Raw genomic sequence first — 6,870 nt, 5'->3', positions numbered from 1 at the left:
AGCGCTCGATCCGGACGCTACACGGGAGAAAACTCACAACGACCCCCGCCGCAGGACATGACCCACCGAAGCTTAACCTACAGTGGATTGGACGAAATCGACACTGGGCTCCAACTCCCACGAAGTATTACGATCCAATTCCAGAACGGATCAACGGAAAGACAGAGGGAACCGAGAACACGGATCCCGCTGCCGAACTATTCGGTCCCCGAAAATCAAACTCCATCCGCCACGAGGACCTTCCACCAAGCGGGATTCGATAACTCAACAGAACAAGCTTGGAGGCACGATCTTCGCGGTCCCTTCAATATCGATCCCCAAAGGGAAGACCTAGGGATCCCGAGTGAAACCAGAGTGTTTCAAAATTATATCGAGAGGAACGATGCCGAACTCAAAAGGATACATGTGATCGTACATATGGCAACGAGCTCTGCCCCAGATATCGACTTGGTCATCGAGGAAACCAGAAGGACTCCATTTACAAACAGAATCGCCAGCGTAAGGCTGCTTCACGTTGGGAAATTAAAATTCCCCGAATATGCAGGAAACACAGACCCAAAGGCCCACGTACGAGCCTTTCGTCTAGCAATATCGAGAGCACACCTCACCGACGATGAAAAAGAGGCCGGTTACTGCCGCTTCTTCGCCGAGAACCTCACGGGGGCCACCCTCGAATGGTTCGCTGGACTAGAAGAAAACTCGATTGACAGTTTCACTAAGTTGGTATCTACATTCCTAAAATAGTATTCAGTCTTCATAGCGACAAGAGTTACCGAGGCAGATCTTTGGAATCTCAAGCAACCACCTTTCGAGCCGTTGAGAGCGTACATAAACTAGTTCCAAGAAATCAGGGCCAAGATTTCGCATCCGACCGAGGTCGTCGCCCTAGCAGCATTGAAGAATGGCGTCTGGTTCTCATCCAAATTCAGGGAAGAACTAGCAGTACGAGCACCTATCTCGTTGGATGATGCCCTACCCCGAGCCTCTTACTTCGCCACCCACGAAGAGGAGGTCGCAGCCTTAAAAGAACTGTATAGCTTGAACAAAAAATAATGCGACTAAAAAGCCTACTGCTCCTAAGGAGCCAGCGACCAAATGCCCTACCCCGAGCCTCTTACTTCGCCACCCACGAAGAGGAGGTCGCAGCCTTAAAAGAACTGTATAGCTTGAACAAAAAATAATGCGACTAAAAAGCCTACTGCTCCTAAGGAGCCAGCGACCAAAGGACAACATTCCTATGCAATAAACAACTCACCGCAAAAGTCTTTGACATACGACCTCAGCAAATATTGCGCCTTCCATGACCGCAAAGGCCATTCGACCAAAGAATGTCGAGCCGCGCTTTGCAGGCAGAACGAAAATAAGAAAACCACTGAAGAAACCGGAGAGGAAGAGGAAGAGCCAGTGACTCCAAAATCCAACCAAAAGGCCAAAGTCTCGAGAAACAAAAGAGGCAGGGAGACCACGCAGGAATCACCGAGCTCTCCACCCCCAGCTCCGAAGAAAAGAGTCGACATGATTTCATGGGGCCAAACAACAACGCAACCGACGAAATCAAGAGCCAGACCGTAGGGAAAATACGCTTCAAGAATACGGTAGCGATCCGCACATTGGAAAAACCCGATGAAGCTACTCTTCCTCCTAGTATCACTCAGTACAACTCAAACATAAAGTCTCCTTGCGGAAAAATCCCCAACTTCAAGCGAAAGAACAAAATGACCAAAATTCGCGAAGCTATTGGAAAAACCGATTGCCCTACAGATTCAGAAAAAAGACAGAACGCAAACCATTAATCGTAATCTGTCTGGGGGCAATCTGTCTGGGGGGCAGAGACACTACCAACCAGCACTGACTAAGAGATGGAATTTTCCGGCCCACGACAAAGGCAAAAAACGAATCGACTTCATTTATGGAGGATCCAAGTTCTGGAATTCGGTTAACTCAATCAAAGCGTACCAACGGAGAGCCAAAAACAACGTAGGAGTGAGAGAGCCCCTAGCAGGTCCCGATTATGAAATCACCTTCGAAAAAAACGAAACCGCAGGTCTCGATAAACCACACTACGACGCTCTCGTGATACGACTCAACGTCGGCGGTTACGAACTATCCCGAGTAATGATCGACACTGGAAGCTCGGCCGATGTCCTCTTATGCTACGCGTTCAAAAAAATGGGATTCACCAAAGCACTCCTAAAGCAAGAACGAACTCCCCTCATCGGGTTCGCATGAGAAACCACCTACTCCCTCGGATCGATCGAGCTCGCGGTAACCGCTTGAAAAATTAGGAAAATAGTAGAATTCATCGTGATAGACCGTCCAGCCCCGTTCAACGCAATCCTTGGGAGACCTTGGCTATATAGCATGAAGGCAGTTCCCTCAACATATCACTAATGCCTGAAATTTCCAACCCCGAAAGGAGTCGAGACTATCAGAGGAAGTCAGAAGAGCTCCAGGACATGCTACCTCGCAAGCTTCAAAGACATCGAGCAACACCCCTAATCATGTACACCAACCACCGAACAATAGACCATGTCTCAGGGAAAATAATCGAACTACGTTATGACTTGATCCCTCGACGAGTGATACCACTCAAATTACCATAAGGAGCGATTTATACTCTCTCAAATAAAAGGTCGAGTTGTAGTACTTAGGGATCGAATTCACAGGGAGCTAGGGAACCTAAGAAATCTAATATGATTTGTTAAGTTAGATGTTTTAATGGTTTTAAATGTAAATAGCAGTTTAGAAATCAAGGAATGTATTTGCTCAATTGAATGGTTGAGGTTTTGGTGCTTATTAAGGAAATAGCTAGACTTAGGGTTTTTATTCAGGAAAATTGGGATTATAATCCTACAGATGCCTAATGAGTTGCTTCATGATAATGTAAAGCTCAACTAATTGATCAAAAAGTCCATCAGTGTTCGTAATGTTTGGACTCGTCTATAAACTAGATCTATTGATCTCAACTGTCGTATTTTGATCAATAAAAAGAGTCGATCGATAATCCTATATGGATATCGATCGATACACCTTTTGCCCCGACGATCGATTATTCAAGTGTGATATTGATCGACGCGCTCTAGTCAAGCTTTATACGCGGGTTGAATAACAGCTTACTAAGCTCACTAGATCAGCTCTCGCCTTGCTCGTAGCAAGAAACATAGTTCTATTAGAATGTTTTCGGGATGAGATTAAAGCTCTCGCTTTTATCAATCGAATCCAAGGGCATGTTCTAGGTAGATAATCTAGACACATGCATTATATCACAATCTTAAAGATGATTATCAAAACTCAGCAATCTATAGTTGTGGCTAATCCTTCCTAACCTATTTAAAAAATCTAACAAAGGAACTACTCAAACATGGCTAAGTAATTCATGACAACAATTAGGTATAAAAACTGCATTAAAATAGTAAAAAATAGATATCAATGGAGTTCCAATCACAAATATAACTTTGGATCTTCTCTCCAATCTATCAAAATCCTAGAAAACCTTTGCAGTAAAACTAGTAAAATAATAAAGCACACTTTGCCTCTAACATGGTGGCAAAGCTTATATAGTTAGGTTAAAACTCGTCAGGGGTAATCTTGTAAATTGGTGAAGACTTGGGCTTCAAGTCGGCGGCTGTGACCAAACGGGCTTTCTGCGCGCTTCATTATCGATCGACATCACGATTAACATCGATCGATTACTTCTCTTCAATATCGACCGATTGTCGAGCTCGATGGTCATCTCGGGTGCTTGCTCCAAATATCTCCAAAATGCTCCAAAATAATCACTTAGCTCCAAATCACTCATGATCTTATAAATATAGTAAATAGACTCTATAATATAATAATTATTAGTAAAAACACCTATAAACCATGGGTAAAAGTAGGTCAAATCCATGGTCTATCAAATCCCCCAGACTTACCCTTTTGCTTGTCCTCAAGCAAAACAGACAGGCAGTCTCTCTGAAAGAGGTTTGAAAACAGCATGGACGCGCATGATTTAAAACTTAGAATCTTTAGCCTTTACAATATTGCATCCACATCTAAACAGTCCTAATCACAAAAGCACATCATACCATATCCTAGCTTAGCAACCAAATACATCTAGCCAACAACTTAGCAAATCTTATTTGACATTCCCCTATATCAACCTCATTTCTTGGCATAAATAAAAGTGCAGGCTTTACCTTGGGGGTATCGATCACATGATGCAAGGATTTTCAAACAAGTATCTGGACCTACAGGTAAACAACTCGGATCTTTTTTTTTATAACCTGCAATAATGAAAAACCAACATAAATAGCATATCAATAAAAACTAGATAAATATTACCTAATAGTGGGTTGCCTCCCACTCAGCGCTTTGTTATAGTCATATAGCTTGACTTTGGAGGTGATTGGGCTAGTAGTGTTGGAAACTGGAACTTGCTGGAAAGCAAGTGTCCATCTCTTCTTTGCGCTTGTTGAACCATGTACCAGTGAAGTCTCTCATTGCTTCATCCCCTCTGCGCCATTTTTCCTTCATTGTTGCAGTTATGTTTTCCATTCTCTGCAATCTCTCTTCAAGACTCTCAATCTTGAACTGATGTCTTCTAAGTGTTGCGTAAGTGTCAGCTGAGGTCTCCTCTCCATGGTAATTTGTGTCAGACATGTCTGATTTCACCTTTGGTACTAGCCGGCCTCGGTTTGTAGCGTCGTCGACTGATGTTTGATGATAAATTTGGTCGATTTGTTGTTGCGTCTGTCGATTGATGCGGATGCTTCTGGTCGACGGGCAATGTATCTTTGTATCTCCACCAATTTCCCTTGCATAGCTTCAATCTTGGAAGTTAAAGCTTGATGCTAAGATCCATTGGGAAATATATGTCATCACATCTCCCATCAAGCCTCTCTTCTGTAGTTTCCAATGCTCAATAGATTTCTTCTACTAACTGATCTATCTCTTCTTTGGTGTGAAAGTTCTGTGGCGGCTGCATCGGATGTGAGTGTGGTGGACTGATGTCGATAGATGCCGGTAAGCGTGGGTAGATCGATGTTGGTGAGCGACAATCGATCGATGCATGTTGACCCCTGTCTATCGATGTCTGGCGAGAAGCTTCTGTTGCTTGTTGAATTCTGGCTATGTCTTGCTTCATCTCCTCTATGCAAGTAGTTAACCAACCGATGCTATCATTCAGTGGATGGTAGACACCATCAAGCTTTATCTGGAAAGCTTCTTTGTTCTTCTTGTGTTCTCCATAGACTCCATAGAACATCTCAATGGTCTTGTCCTTGGTGTAGATCTATGGTACCAGCTTGATCTGTGTGAATAAGGTAGCATGCTCAGGAAGACATATGTAGCTTGGCTCATCTCTTGAAGCTCTTTCCAGAACTCTTCTGATATTTGTGTTGTGAAGACGAATAGTGTTTCCATCTATATCTCTGGCGTATCTCTGATCATCTCTGTAGATTCCGTACTCGTCCTTTTCTTCCCAGGAGAGCTTTCGGTTACCATAGAGATCATAAGCTCTTCTGCCGAACTCGTGATGTCTGTCGACCGATACTGGGAGGGTAACGTCGATCGATAGTCGACTGGGATAACGAGATTTATGTTTGAAGCTGTTGTCTATGTCACCAGCTATGTCATAGAACTCCCTTGTAACCTCCTGTTCTGGATTGATGGGGTGATGCATGAACAGATTGTCTGCGCCATTGGCTGTCTGAAATATATCTGCGATGTCTTCTCGAGATACCTGTAGTGTGCGGCCGTTTATTGCTTTTGCGTAGCCATCGTGGTCCCTGAAAATACCAAATTCGTATGGAGTTAGAAATTGGTTATCTAATTTATATTTTTCTCTTACAGTGGTGTTTGGTATTTGACGGTTGTCGATCGATGTTGCATTGTTGTTATCGATCGATTGTTGGTGATGAGTGTCGATCGATGGGCGGATTGCTCTGTCGATCGGATGGCTGGTTCGTGTTCTTCCCCAAGAAGTTTCTGATTGATGTTGATCTGTCTCATAGCGAATTTGCATGTTGAGTAATTCCTCATCTGTGAAACCTTCATGTAGTTTATCTGCTCCTGTTGCGTAGGTTGCTGTTTCTACTGCAAAGCTTTCGTGGTGGTGTTCATCTTCCTAACTGCCAATCGAGTAGTCTCCTTCGCGTGCACGATTGACGTCAGTGTCGATCGATTTGTAGTAGGCAGTATCGATCGATTTGTAGTAGGCAGTATCGGTCGATGCTCGTTTTCGTTATCGTTGTTGAGGTTGAGTGTCGATCGATGGCGAACTTGTCATGTCGATCGATTTCTGGTGACCATTGTCGATCGATGTTGTTGTGTGAGTCTCGATCAATGCTGAGTAATCGGTTTCGTACTTTTTTCACAGTGGCAAGCTGCAATGATTCATGAATCATTGATTCTTCTGGGATCTTCTGTGGCGTCTTGACTGGTATAGGGTCGTAGTGGGCATTAGGATCGATGAGCGTTAGACACAACTGGTTGGTTTGCAAGTTGCACACTGCTCCTACTGTTGATAAGAAGGCTCTCCCAAGCAATAGAGAAGAGTTCCAGTTTAACTTGATGTCCAGGACATGGAAATCAACTGGAACTAGGGCATTACCAATCTGCACCTCTAGGTCTTTCACAATCCCTCCTGAATTCTTCTGAGAGCAGTCCACAAAAGTGAACAACTCGTTGGAAGGCTCCACATGCAGACCCAGATGGTCTGCCATAACCTTAGGTAGGATGCTTACTGATGCTCCTGTGTCGCACAAAGCATGTGGGAATTCAATACCCTTCACCGTGCATGGTATTGCAAACTGCCCAGGATCACTCTTCTTCTTTAGTATAATCCTCTTTCTCATATTTTCTCTAGCTTCACAGAACATTCTCCTGATG

This window comes from Brassica oleracea, chromosome C2 (assembly GCF_000695525.1).
Source record: "Brassica oleracea var. oleracea cultivar TO1000 chromosome C2, BOL, whole genome shotgun sequence".
NCBI classification, from domain to species: Eukaryota; Viridiplantae; Streptophyta; class Magnoliopsida; order Brassicales; family Brassicaceae; genus Brassica; species Brassica oleracea.
This window is presented reverse-complemented; position numbering follows the sequence as displayed.